The sequence below is a fragment of the Plecotus auritus genome (assembly GCF_963455305.1).
Source record: "Plecotus auritus genome assembly, chromosome: 7".
In the NCBI taxonomy this organism is placed as follows: Eukaryota; Metazoa; Chordata; class Mammalia; order Chiroptera; family Vespertilionidae; genus Plecotus; species Plecotus auritus.
The window spans coordinates 158,722,364-158,737,857 of record NC_137774.1 but is presented as its reverse complement, the minus strand read 5'-3'; the positions used below and the strand labels follow the sequence as shown (position 1 = coordinate 158,737,857).

Genomic DNA, 15,494 nt, shown 5'->3' with positions numbered 1-15,494 from the left:
ACATCTTCGGTCGTTCTGCCTTCCTTCCAGACAAAGCCAAGGTAGCGGAGGCCAAAGCAAAGGAGATTAGGAGCGGTCAGGCCGGCAGGGGAGAGCAGTTAGGGGCGATCAGGTAGGCAGGGGAGGGGTTAGGGGCAATCAGGCAGGCAGGCAGGTGAGCGGTTGGGAGCTAGTGGTCCCGGATTGCAAGACGGATGTCCAAGAGGTCCCGGATTGGAGATGGTGCAAGCCAGGCTGAGGGACCCCCTCCCCCCATGCACGAATTTCATGCACCAGGCCTCTAGTAATAATAATAAATGCCTGCTACTGGTGTATCTATTTACAAGGTTATACATTTTACAGCTATTTTAGATTGTCCTTTTTCTACTTATAAACAAGTTTGCTGTGAAACAGCATGCCTTACTCTGGCAACAGCCTCACACCTCTCATGTTTACTGGGTCTCATGGTTGCAGTCATTTTATCTTATGCTTCATGTACTCTCCTGTTGTTTTTCAGGGTAACCTGCTGTTCAGGTTTGTAGCCTAAGAGCAATGGTCTCTTACAGCCTAGGTGTGAGGTAGGCTAGACCATCCGGGTTTACGGAAATACACCCTATGATGTTTGCACAAGGATAAAATTGCCTACTGATGCATTTCTCAGGAAATATCCATGTCAGTAATGGGCACATGACTCTACTGTCATTTTCTTACCTAAATTCATTCAATGTCAGATTTCCAGGATACCTTTTTTCACATTTTCTTTTCTAATATTCATATTTTGCTTTCCATTCTGAAAAAATGCAATTTATAAAAATTGTATGAGTGTTCATGTCTATAAAGTAAAATATCTAAACTAAAATTGATATAATCTAATATAAAAATATCAATTCAAGAAATATTAACCAAGACTAGAATTATTTGAATGCCTGAGTATCTTAGTTATGAAAAATACATGACTACTGGAGTGAATTTCTAAAGCTGATATATTTTGCCACCTCTTTGCCTGCTCTTCATGATCAAAGCACTGAGTTTCTTTATAGAGCCTGCGTCTAAGATAATATAAAAAGTAACACTAACCCATCCCCTAAATGTAATGCAATGCCAATGTTTATATTCTGGAAAAAAATGTGATAGAAAAGTCAAAAGTACTGTGGTGTGAGAATAACCTCACCCTCCTCCCAAAAATATCCACCTGGGACCTGTAGATATGTTCTCTTTCAAGCTACAGGGGGATTGAAGTTGCAGATGAAATTAAAGTTGCTAAACAATTGACCCTGAAATTTGAAAATTATCCTGGATTATCTGGTGGGGCACAATATAACCACAAAGGTTCTCCAAAGATGGGAGAGGGAGGTGTGAGAGTTAGTATCAGAGTAATGCAATGTGAGAAACACTTGACCTGTCTGACTGGCCTTCAGCATTGAGAGGGAGCAGGACTGGAATCTGGACAGACTATAGGAGCTGGGAAAAGACAACAAAACATTCTCTCTCCCATCCCCCAGCCTCCAAACCTGAATGCAGTTCTGCAGACACCTTGGTTTCATTCCTTTTAAAAATGAGGCCCATTTTAGACTTCTGACCTCCAGATCTGGAAGGTAATAGATTTGTGTTGTGTTAAGCATGTTATAGACATGAACACAAAGTTAGTGGTAATTTATTACAGCTTCCATGGAAAATATAGGTTCTGAGAAAAGGAAGATCTCCGCACACATAGTACCATAGTGGGAGTTGCTTATACAAGGGCAGAGAAGCAGGCATGGGTAAATCTCTATGGCACAGTCTTCCTGTCATCTAATCTTGAAAGCAGTACAGAGTCTGACAAAATAGGAAAACCTTGCCATATTATTGGGATAGTTTTTTTTTTTTCTTTAGAAACATGTGTCAGCTTTTGATAACAAAGATCATTTTAGCATTGTAAGGTAGATTAAGACTTCTTCCTTAAGCTAGTGACACCAGTAAATTAACACATAGATCAAATTCTAAGAGCTTGAATTGTTATTTTAAACACATTTTCAATTAAACAATTCTGATGGCATTTAATGTAGGAGATCAAATCAGACATAGCATTTCAAACTTTTAAAGAAGACAACATAATGTTTGACTGGCGTTGCTCAGTGGGCGAGCGTTGACCAATGATCCAGGAGGCCACGGTTTGATTCCCAGTCAGGGAACATGCCCACGTTGCAGGGAACATCTGGGGCTGTGCAGGATACAGACGATCAGTGATTCTCTCTCATCATTGATGTTTCTCTCTCTTTCCCCTCCTTTCCCTTCCTCTCTGAAATCAATAAAAATATATATTTTTTAAAAAGACAACATAATATTGATAACATAATTTTCTGCTTTTAACTAGTGCTTTTTATTGTTGGCCTAAATTCCATGAGAGTATAATTCACTGATCATTGGGTACAAACATGTTTTATATGTATCTTTGTTTTTGTGTGTATGTGTTTGTGGGTGAGGGTGGAGGTTGAAGAAGGATGACTACAGCCAGAAGTAGTATCATCAAATGGTAGGATGGAGAGCAGTTCCCCAGTGACCCAGAGGAATGGAGGCTTGGAAGCAATTGCAGGGAGAAGAGGCTGCAGGTATGAGAGACAGTTTTAAACCAGATTGGGCTAAGTGCCACAGGAATGGTGATTGAACTTCTGAGCACAATTTGGGGGGGACCAAGTACATGGGACTAATCATTTTTATTTGCTACGGACACTGAATATCTATGGCTATTGTTCAGTTACCTCTTTTTCAGTATTTCTTGAGGCTAGTTTTTGACTTCTACTTTAGTGAAAAATATACATTGATTTGACTCTTTCCAGGATGAATTGCAATTAGCATTTGATGACTCACTGACCCCCTGCAAAGAATTCATTAAGCAGATGGTACAGTGAAACTTAGGTATAATTTAGTTCACATCCTTCCAATTTGAAACAACCTACTTAAAACTATGACCCATTTAAAGATGATTGAGAAATGTCTAACAGAGCCATTCACTTTCCTTATTTATTCTCTGAAGAATTTCGAATGACACAGAAAAAAAGTGTGTGATTTTTCAATGGCCCTGAAAACTTCCATTGAAGATCATAATGCCTAATCAAAAGAAATTCCTTTTATGAATGTGACTAATGGATACAACATTTTTCTCACATGCTGGTGAATGTTAACTGTTATCATGATTTGCCTGCTCTGACTTTAGTAAATTGTTTCAGACTTCATAGCTATCAAATCTAGTCACGAGCTAAATATTTTATAATTAAAAAACATAAAATATCTTGACCCATATTGTCTGTATAAAAAACTGATCCTTTGGGGGTTATGTTCTAATTTCCTAGATTTTTAAATATTGAATATTTGCTCACAATATTTTATTTTCTGCTAGTAAGCAAAGCTGTAATGTGAAAAAAAACCTAGATTTTGATAATTTTGTTAGTTTTTTTTCCATGTAATATTTGATGACTATATTTTAACTATTTTACATATTTACTGGAACTCTTTTGATAATGCTTCATTACTTTAAAAATTCTCTTGGGTTTACACTGCTTGCATATGCAATTCACTGACAATATAAGATGAAAAAAAGGGAACAGAATAAAAATTAATACTGTTCTGATTTAACTTCCATCTATAGAAAAGAAAAAAAAAAGATTTGTCCCCAAAGCTTCAACTAAGCACTATGAGTTCTAATGTAATTTTTTAATAAGTGTGTTCACCAAATCTGCCTAGGTATTAAAAGTCATTTTTATCCTCTTTTGCACTACTGGCTAATGTTTCAAAAGATAGAAGACTTACCCCAATGCAGAAATTGCTGGGTTAGTATCCAACTCCTGAATCTATGTTTTTGAAAGAGGTTATGCAGGGTACATTCACAGGCAGAAGCCAAGCATCATTTAATGTTCAGCAATAGCTGTAGCTTTGAATAAAACATAGATAAGGCACATTTTATTAGGCAGGAATGTGATCTACTAAAAATTGACTTAACATGGCTTTAGCGAAAGGAGTTTCTCTTAACAAAGCAAGAGTTCGAGGAAGACAGTACAGAATGGGGGTAGAATTCCCATGGTAACATCACAGAGCCAGGTTCTCTCTGTCTCTCCCTTCTAATCCTCAGCTTGTTATCTTTCATCCTCACTCAGGCTTCCTCCTGGTCACTCCAAAGCTGTTGTATCACTGTGTATTATGTCCAGGCATCAAAAAGAGAGGGTCAAAGGAATAAGATGTTACGGTTACCTACTGCTACATAAACGATTAATTCAAAGTTAATGTCTTAACATTGGTTATTTATTATTGTTGTATTATATTGTTTTTATCAAAAATAATGCTCAACTCCCAGGAAGCTGCCATCTGTTCTAAACTCCCATGAAAGGATCTGCGGATCCCGAAGGCTGGAGGATCAGCTTTCAGTTCACATGATGGTCTCTCTCTCTTTTATTCTCTCTCTCAATCTTTTAATTTTTTTAATATATTTTATTGATTTTTTACAGAGAGGAAGGGAGAGGGATAGAGAGTTAGAAACATCGATGAGAGAGAAACATCGATCAGCCGCCTCCTGCATACTCCCCACTGGTTATGTGCCCGCAACCAAGGTACATGCCCTTGACCGAAATCGAACCCGGGACCCTTGAGTCCACAGGCCGACACTCTTTCCACCGAGACAAACCGGTTAGGGCTCTCTCTCAATCTTCTGACCCAACCACTTTCGCTCTCCTTCCTGATAGACAGACTTCCATGTGGCCATTGAAGTTTTCCAAGAGCCCAAGTGTAGTAACTGCCAGGCCTCTGAGGGTTCCAACTTGATGTCACTTTTGCCACTTTCTACTCTTCAAAGTAACCCCAGGCCCATCCCAGATTCAAAAGTGGTAGACTATAGTTGACTAATCCCTGAAAACATAGCTTATTTAGGGCCATGACTTAACAGGGAAAAGTGATATGTCATCTGGTTCCGAATGATTCACATTTCCCCCCATTTAAAAGACACTCATTTACTCTCTCCCACCCAAAACCACCAGATGTCTCCCTGGATTATGGAATCAGGGTCAGAGTTGACATTTGGGATATCATCACTGCACGTAGAGATCTTCAGCTGCCACAGTACTCCATTTAAGTCCTTTAAACCAAGTAGACAAGTTAACGCTCTCTCTCTCTCTCTCTCTCTCTCACACACACACACACACACACACACACACACACACACACACACAGTATTCAACCTTGGGACGAGGACAGCAGAAAAATGAGAGCCATGGAACAGGAACTGGTAACTTACAATTCTGGAATCCAATCAGGTACCTGTTACCAGTGACTTGATTAGGGCCCAATTCTGCTCCATGTTTCTTGAGTACTCTCCGAGTCCTCTTTGATTTTTCCCTAAGAAATGTTACTCTTTTTCAGTTAAGTTTCTTTCTCATTCTGCTTCTTGCCTGTAAATTTGGGGACATTGAAGCCTCTTTTATTGTGGGATCATCTTTCTGTTACTATTTTTTTCTTAAGCTTATATAATTCATTTACAGATTGTGTCTTTTGTTTTGTTTTCAATATATTTTTATTGATTTCAGAGAGGAAGGGAGAGGGAGAGAGAGATAGAAACATCAACAAGGAGAGAGAATCATTGATCAGCTGCCTCCTGGACAGCCACCCACTGGGGATGAAGCCCACAACCAGGGCATGTGACCTGACCAGGAATGGAACCATGACCTCCTGGTTCATAGGTCAATGCTCAACTACTAAGCTACTCCAGCCAGGCTACAAATTTTGTATTTCTTAGGTCTGATATAACAATCCACTCCATTACACAAAGGCAACACCATGTAACATCTGTTTTCAAGTTATCCCCCTGTACTTCGGACTGAGAGTCAGGGTGCTCTGGCCCAAAGCCATCAAGATTCTTAGAAAAGAAAAACAAAACAAAACAAAACAAACAAAACAAAACAAACAAACAAAAAAAAACACCAATATTGTCTAGCAGGGAGTGACTAGGAAGAATACCTTTAAGATTTTTATAAGTAATTTTTTTGTTGTTGAGAGTCTATGAGACATCCACTTAACAACTTCTGTACATCAACAAAGACCTTAAGAACCACACCTGACTTCAGGCTACTTTTAATGACAGGGCCCTGGATTTAATATTTGTCTTAATAGCATTGTTTTACTTTGTACACTATTTTGCCAAGAGAGACTGGAAATGAGAAACAGTTTATTTTTGAACCCAGTAACCCCTGGCTCTTTCCTTTTTGCCTCTAAATTACACTTTAAAAATGAACAATTCCTTCTTTAGCTCATCTCACTCCTTCAGTATTTTATTCCAGGCAGCTAAAAGAAGCCACTTGGTATGTTCAACATTCTAGCTGGAAATTTTATAGCCATATCTGCTAGTTTAATATGAAGACTTTCTATCCTCTACATTAATGCAGGCAACTGCTGATTATGCTGTAAAACTCAGGTCCCCTTAATTAAGGTCTGTAATAACAATTTCTCAGTGTCCTTTCACAATTTATTAGTTTCCATGAGGCCCTTCAGGTATTTGTCCACTGCCCAGTTTCAAAACCAATTAGTTCAGAAGTATCATTTTAGTTCAGAAGGATCTCTCGCCCAGTATCAATTTCTATTGTGATTAGCTCTTAAATAAAACACACCATAACAAAAATTACGGACTTAAAACTACAACAATTTTCCGATTTTCCATAATTGCGCTACATTGGTGGGGCTCACTCGGGCACTTACGCTTATCTTGCCAGCGTGCACTTTATGGCGGCGTCTCTCTTGTCGGTTGGCCGAGAGCAGGCGCTCTCTTCCCATGTCCTCTCAGGTCCTCTCCCCTTCTCCATGAGCGCCCTGATTGACTTTTCCATGGGGATCTTCCATCGGGGTTATGGGACCTCTTACATGTGGTTCTAATTTCCAGAAACACAAACACAGAAGCAGCCAGGCCTTCTCTTTTTTTTCCAATATAATTTTTTATTTTGAAGCTATACAATTTTTATAAGGTGTTGCCCCCCACCTTTGCATTTTTTCAATGTTATTGTTTAAAGTATTACATGTAGTAGTACATATATCTCCTTTTTTTTCCCCATTGACCTTCCCCCAGCCTCCCCTACCCCTGTCGCATGCCCTCATCCCACCCCTCCCCACAGTGTCTTGTGTCCATTGGTTGTGCTTATATGGATGCATACAAGTCCTTCGGTTGATCTCATTCCCCCGCCCCTCCCCAACACTCCCCAGCCTTCCCGCTGTAATTTGACAGTCTGTTCGATGCTTTACTGCCTCTGTGTCTATTAATGCTTAAGTCAGGAAATGGCACAATAATATTCCGTCACATTCCATTGATAAGCACATGTCCTGGGGCTAGCCCACATTCAGGCAGAAGGGAAAAAACACACAAAACAAACAAACAAACAAAAAAACACAACAAAGCACAACTCCCAGGACACATGATTAATTTTGGCGAACATCGCAATGAACAGACAGGCATACCCTCATGTTCACCAGTAGTGAAATCTAAATACAATGCCCTACAACCACGCTATAGCCACATTGTTTTAGGGAGGAATGTAATCTACTAAAAATCAAGTGACAGTAAACTAAGAGGAGAAAAGCCCAGAGAGATATAGTATAAGCTTGGTGTAGAGTCTCAGTGATAATATCGTGGACCCCGTTTCTTTCTGTCTTTTCCATGTCTGATTCTCAGCAGGCTGACTTTCACCTTCATTCACACTGCCTAATATTTTCCATAAGACTGACTTATCTCTAGGTATTAAGACTTTATTCCAGGTGGAAAAGTGATAAGTAGAACAACATGGTTCTCTGAGCTAAGTTGTTCTCATCAGAAAAGCAAAATGAGGAGATTTCTACTTAAATTTTTCATTGGACAGAATTGCATCATATGGCTACTCCCAGCAGTATGGGGAATAGTACAGGCTAGAAAAATATTGACAATTTTCTACCATTGCAAAAACATTTGGTAAGTAGTTCATTTGATATGCAAAACCAATTGCTTTAGTAAAACTGATTTTTAAATATCAAAATATTGGTGTGTTTTTGTTGCTCCTCGGTTCCTTCAGTAAACCTATATAAAAGGATAATAATACGGGTTGGAAATAATTACTTTGCAAACAGAGATAGGAGGGAATATAGCTCTGGTCTGTCTGCCTACAGCCTTTAATTTAAGGTGCCTCAGTATTTAGTAATTTGAGGTCTTGGAATGTTGAAAAAATCAACTACTGCTGAACTCCAAATAATAGAAGAAACAATTTTCATCTTGTGTCTTTTTCAAGGAGCACCAATTAAATGTACTTGGGCAGATAATGTGAGCCAGTTCCTTGGCAAAAATTATATATAATATGTTGTATTTACACCAATAGCAGCCTATTGGCTCTCATCCAAATCAGTTATGTTCCTGGCCTAGATTTTTGGTCATCAAGCTAGAGACTATGTGTCTCAACCTCCCTTACAGAAAGGTGTGCCATGTAACTAAGTTCCTACTAATGGGATGTAACAACATCACATACTCCTTTTTTAAAAAATACAGATTTTTATTGATTTCAGAGAGGAAGGGAGAGGGAGAGGGAGAGGGAGAGGGAGAGGGAGAGGGAGAGGGAGAGGGAGAGGGAGAGGGAGAGGGAGAGGGAGAGGGAGAGGGAGAGGGAGAGGGAGAGGGAGAGGGAGAGGGAGAGGGAGAGAGATGATGAGAGAGAATCATCCTGCAAGCCCCATAATGGGGATCTGGCCCACAACCCGGGCATGTGCCCTGACCTAGAATAGGTGGATGCTCAACCACGGAGCCACACCAGCGGGACTCAAATACATCTTAAATATGATTTCCCATGCCTCACTCTTTTTTTTTCCTTGATCCCAAATGGAAATGGTAAACACAACATTTATAGGTGTGTGTTGTAGATAGAAAAGCCAATCTACTGGGTCCCTGGACTGCTTCATGGAGCACAGAATTCCTGGACTCATATTGTGTATGGGGAATACATTTGTATTGTATTCAGACACAAAAATGGTGGCGTTTCTTAGACTAAGAAACTTAGTCTTTCCTCTAACTAATAAAGAATTGGTATATTTAAATGTTTTCTGCTCTCCCCAAAACCTAAAAAAAAAAATGTGGAATTGACTTTGCAGTCAGGGTAAAGGTACCACATTTATCTAAAACAGTATTTATGGTAACTGGAAGAGTAAAGCACTTGCCTAAAGAAGCACCTTTGAAAGAAGCTAGTGGAGAGAGCCAGAATGCACCACTTACTGCTGCATTTAGCTAGCTTACTGCTGCATTTAGCTAGCTTATTGCTGCATTTAGCTAGCTTATTTCAATAAGTACTGACCTCAGGTAAGAATTACATCATTTTCAAGCAGAAGTGGAAGAAAACAGGAGTTCAGAAATGTGGGATCTGATTGAGTTGGATAAGCCAATTTTTTTTATCATCCCAACAGTAGAAAATCACCCTGCTGTTCAGAGCCTTTCACTCCCATTAAGAATCCTCAGCCCAACAAATGAATCTATAAATTATCTGTGCCAATGATGAGATTAAGAGTGTTGCTATCCAAACATGCCTATTGTATTATATGGTTTTATATTTTCAGTAGACTCATCATTAAAATAATAGCACATGCCATTGGCTGAACAAGAAAGATGGCCCATAAAAACAGGTTTGGTAATTATTTCTAGAAAAGAGCCTTGGATATGGTTTCAAACACATGGGTATAGTTGGAAGCAATTAAACTAGAAGTTCACTGTGTTTTTTAAGGAATTGTTTTACCAAGAAAATCACACAATTCACCTTAAAAAATCTCTAGCTCCCAAACCAGTGGGAACAGTCGCAGACTAAAGACATTGATGTGCTCCTGAGAAAAGCAATCTTTTTAATATCCATGCAGATGTGGCCAAGAAGTTTATGCAAGAACACATTTTGCAAAGAAAAAAACAGGGGACACAAAAGACAGAAGATAGAAAATTTTAATAAGCAGAAATGAGTTCTAAGCAAGAAACTTACTCCACCAGGTAGGATGGGAAGTCTCTGCAATTCTTGTTTAGCAAACTGTTAATGCTTTGACCAGTGAATTCCTGGTCATTTGTTTCCTTTTCCAAATATAACATTGTATTATAATTCCAATATTTTTAATAAATAATAATACATTGTTTTATAATTAATAAATTATAATTCCAACTAAGTTATACAGTTGTTATGAATGATAAGTAAATGACTTATTTGGTTGAAAGAAAGGCACCCAATATCCAGTATCTGATCTGAACGTAGTGACTAAACTGGACCATAGGTTGTCTTCCTTACGAAGGGAGTGATATCTCCCTTATAACATTAGGCAGCAAGGTGGGCATAGATGCAGTACTTGTGTGGTAGACTGTGAAAGAGATTGCTTGCTATCTCTCCATTTAGTAATAACTACCCTTCCCTAGAGTTTTAGCTGGCATGTCACATATGTATAGCTATTTTACTAAATTCCAGTTTAAGGGATATGCACAAAAGTGATGACGCAATCTCCACATCACACAAAAGCTGCTTGCTTTTCACTTTCTTTACCATCCTTCTTTTGGATGTCAGATTGTAGCCTTCATATATGACACATATATGTTCCATCCCTCATGTCTTCTTACAATATGATTGGCAATCCTAATGTTTGCTAGATTCTGTTTTCCCTCCTTGTGTATCTCATTTGAGACTTATGATTACCCTGACCATAGAGTATGGTAAAAGTAATGGAATAGGTGTTCTGAGTCCAGATCATAAAAAATGAAATCACTTCCATTTGGCTTTCTTTCTGTGTCTGGATGTTCAACTTTGGAACCTAGCCAACAAGCTGTGAGGAAGTTCAGGTCACATGGAGAGATCATTAATTGCCACTTTTCACCAGCCCTAGCCAAGTTCTCAGAGGTCAGCCTGCATCAACTGCCAGCTTTGTAAATGAACAAAACTTCAGATAATTCAGATCCCTCATAGGCAATTTTGGAATAAGAGAAAAAAAAAAGGAGTTTGAACCATGGATAATCTTGTGAAGCAAAGATGCCTATTATTTTAGATTAATTTCCATCCTTTTGAACTTTAGGCATGAGAAACAAGTGTTTATCTTATTGGAACCATTGAATTTTGAGATCACAAATACAGTGGGAGGGGTGAGATTAAAGCTTTCATAGCCTGCCTCCTATTACCAGAGATTTGGGGCGGGGGGAAGAGCTTTGTCCAAACATTAGTCTATACACATGTCTTACAAAAATCATTTCGTTAGAGAGCAAATATTCATCCACAGATCAATTCCTTCATCAAATATACATTGACCTCTACTCTATACCAAGTAATGTTCTTACTGCTGAGAAAACTAGGGAACAAGTCAGATGTGATCTCTGTTCTTAAATGAGTTTTCTGTTGCTGCTATAACAAATTACCACAAATTTAGTGGCTTAAAACAACGCAAATTCTTTCTCATACAAATCAGGAGGTCAGAATTCAAAATCAAGATGTTGGCAGGGCTGAATTCCTTCTGGAGAGTAATCCATTTCCTTGCCTTTTCCAGCTTTCAGAGGTTGCCTGCATTCCTTGGCTCACAGTACCTCACTCCAATCTCTGGTTCTTTTATCACTTTAAATATATATATATATATATATATATATATATATATATATATATATATATATAATTTGTTATTGATTTTTTAGAGAGGAAGGGAGAGGGATAAAGAGAGATGGAAACATCAATGAGAGAGAAACATTGACTGGCTGCCTCCTGCATGTTCCCCACTGAGGATCGAGCCTGAAACCTGGGCATGTGCCCTGACTGGGAATTGAAGCAGTGACCTCCTGGCTCATGAGTCGACCTCAACCAATGAGCCATAGCAGCTTGGCATCACTCTTTTTAAATTTGTTTTCTCTGCTCTTCTGCCTCCCTCTTATAAGCACTCCTGTGATTATATCAGGCCCACTTGGAAAACATAATCTCCCCAACTCAAGATTCTTAATGCAATAATATCTGCAAAGTCACTTTACAAATTTACAGGTTCCCAGGACTTGGACATGGAATCTTTGGGAATCTACTATAGTGCTGTGGAATATACTTTTTTTTTATTGTTGAGAACATCTTCATTGGGAATTAGTGTCTTAGGAAATTCACTTCATAACTGGACTCTTTTTTATTTATTTTTTCCATCACTTTTTATACCCTCTATGCCTTCTACCCCTCCATTTATCCCCCTCCACCCCCTCAATCACCACTCTATATATGTGTGAAATCATATGATACTAGTCTTTCTCTGACTGGCTTATTTCACATAGCATGATTTTTTCTAGGTCCATCCATGCATAACTGGACTCTTTTAGTAATGTTCTTTTTTTCCATGTTCTTCACTGAAAAGGCTCACTAAGTGATTTTGGTTTTGATTGTTTTGTATATAATATTCAAGTAGCCAAAGTAGTTTCCTATTTTCCACTCCTTTCTTTATGAAGGTATTTATTTACTACAGCACAAATTAATACAGTCTTTCTTAATGTAGATAGAATACTGAAAATAAAATAGTTTATTCAGTGAAAACTTTATCTCAAGTAATATTTCTGCATTTAAATAAATATTGTAATGGTGAAAAATAAAAATTATCTTCTTTTGCCAATTGTCTTAAGAAGCAGTAGTTGAAGAACTAAGCTATTCTGGCAATAGAATACTTAATATTCAGCATTTAAAATACAAAAAAAACCAACAGTCTCCTCTTGTTTCTCAGTGAAAACAAATATGGTAAATAAAGCCTTTTCAGAGGTCTGTTTGAATGGAAGATGACTTTTCTCTAAAGGACTTCAGTTGTATGTGGATTTCCAAGACAGTCAATGATAAAACCAATAATAATTATAAAGAAGGAATTTGGGTGTGGATAAAAAGTGATATGATACGTTATGAAATGAAATAACACTTGCAAAAAATCCTATTGCATTGCCAAGATCCAGGTTAAACCCTTTTAAAATTGAAAATAAATGGTGAACTAGTTTCTTTGTTTACCAGGAGGGGGGAAAAAACCTATTTTTTCTTCTTTTCCTCACTTTAAATTAATGTAGGATATTTGGTTCACTTTAACCTCTAATAATGAAAAAATAAAAAGGGAAGCAAACAAGGAAAATTTTAGTAGGACTGTAGCCCAGCTATTTGTACTGATGCCTTGTGGTACTGAGTCTTCATTCTGGAGTGTTGTTTGCTGGTGGGGAAATGGAACATTCAAGAATAAGGTAACGAGGTGGAGAATTGATCATTGAGCATTTACTGGGAGGAAATTGACTGCGAATTGTGGCAGTGAAGCAATGTAGGAAGTTGATTAAAAGAACAACAACTCCTCTGTTACTATAGCAGAATTTATATAGATCCTTTCTTCATCCTCTTATATTATGCTCTTTATTGTTCCTAATAACATTTTTTAAAATATATTTTATTGATATTTTACAGAGAGGAAGGGAGAGGGATAGAGAGCTAGAAACATCGATGAGAGAGAAACATCGATCAGCTGCCTCCTGCACACCTCCCACTGGGGATGTGCCCGCAACCAAGGTAACATGCCCTTGACCGGAATCGAACCCGGGACCCTTCAGTCCGCAGGCCGACACTCTATCCACTGAGCCAAACCGGTTTCGGCAACATTTTTCTTAACTATTATAACCTGTTGTTACTGATTTTTTATTCTATGTTGTTCACATCCTAAATCATATTCTAGATTTGGTATAATTATAAGAATGTTAGTTATTGACAATATCGTTATTCTTATTATCATTAACATCATTACTATTAATGGATCAATTAAACACATAACTCCCCTTTGGGAATTAAGATTAGGATTAAAAGACCACTTCTCCAACCTACACAGGCAGTATAAGACAGTTGTATCGTAAGAGGTGAAAGCCAAATTGTCTGTTTAAAATTTATTACATGTGGAGGGCCATTCAAAGAGTGGGGCAGTATATTTCCATTGCAATATTCTTTGTGTTCCTGAAAGCATTACAAGGTGGGAATACTTTTCTTTACACTTGCTAAGCTCATTTGACAGGATTCACACCTACATTTTTTTTTTTTACAAATGTATCCAGCATATTACCTGTCAGAGTGTCATTGAAGCCTGAAATCTCCATATACACATTCATTATATTTAGCAATGACCCCTGTTAAGTAGAATGCTCTAAAATATTTAGCACTTTATAATATGATCACTACTTAAAAGGCTTTCAGCATTCAAAATATGTAAAAACAATGCAACTATAATAAAACAAATTAGGTTTTATGAAAAATCCAACACTAAAGGCAAGGATTAATGTAAAACTCTGTATTGCTAGCAGGAATATTTTTCTAGCAACAATTAACCTGAAACTGTCAAATTCTGTTGAACTGGTCTGAATTAGAAGTTTGTAACTGGGCCACCCCTAATTTTAATTTACTTTCAATGTGGTACTTTGGGACATATTTCACACAATTTTAGTTGTATTGTGTATGCTTGTTAAGAAGACAATACAAAAATAATCTCAAATTTTTAAAGAAAATATGTATTATAAATGTTGGAGAAATACAGAACAAACACTCTATGAAAATAAATTATGACAACTATTTTTAACACAAACTTAAACTCCTATAGATGTTTATATTTTAATAAAGTATGATGCTATTAAAGAGTTGGAAAGTGGCTTGTAATTTTACTTTTGCCCTTTACAGTCCATTAACATCTCTAAGTTAAGTACAATTTTCACTAATCAAATTACCATAGTTTATAGAACAGGTTGTCCCCTTATTATAGCAGCATACTTTATTATCAAATTGGAGGATTTTTTTTCCTAATCAGCCATAAGAGCCAGCTGCCTTTGGCAACAAATTCAATATATTCTTTAAATTATTTAATCTGAATGCTAACTTAATAAAGAAAGGGAAATTAAGTAAAATAGAAACCCCTTGGAAATTTAGGAAAATGTAATTTCTATGAGGTTTTTTATTGATTGATTGATTGATTTTGGCTAACTAAAATAGGCTAAATAAAGTTGATTGTATCACAATCCCATTTGAGAAAAAAGCATAATATACTACAGAGAAATATTTTTTTCTTGGGGGGAAGTCTGCAATAATGCCAACACTAAATTTTTTAATTAAAATAAAATAAAAAAGATAAATAAATAAATAAATGTACTTCAAAATAATTTTAGATTTACAAACAAAAATGCAAACATAGGGTTTTACTCTATTCAGTTAATACTAGGGTGTTAACTTCTTATATAACAACTAGAGGCCCGGTGCACGAAATCCATGCATGGGGGGATGTCCCTCAGCCCAGCCTGCACCCTCTCCAATCTGGGACCCCTCTCACAATCCAGGACTGCTGTCTCCCAACTGCTCGCCTGCCTGCCTTCCTGATTGCCCCTAACCGCTTCTGCCTGCCAGCCTGATCACCCCCTAACCCCCCCCCCCTGCCAGCCTGATTGATGCCTAACTGCTCCCCTGCCAGCCTGTTTGCCCCTAACTGCCCTCCCCTGCAGGCCTGGTCACCCCTAACTGCCCTCCCCTGCA

The 15,494-nt window shown here is 37.7% G+C and overlaps 1 pseudogene across 1 annotated transcript in view; it reads left to right on the top strand.

Moving 5' to 3' along the window:
• Positions 1-2,496: 2,496 nt before the first annotated feature.
• The window catches only part of LOC308252785 (ferritin light chain-like), a 44,346-nt pseudogene continuing 31,348 nt past the window's right edge, over positions 2,497-15,494 (top strand). Inside the window, exon 1 of the transcript in view lies at positions 2,497-2,567. The product of the transcript in view is annotated as a ferritin light chain-like (transcript). The remainder of the gene's footprint in view (positions 2,568-15,494) is intronic.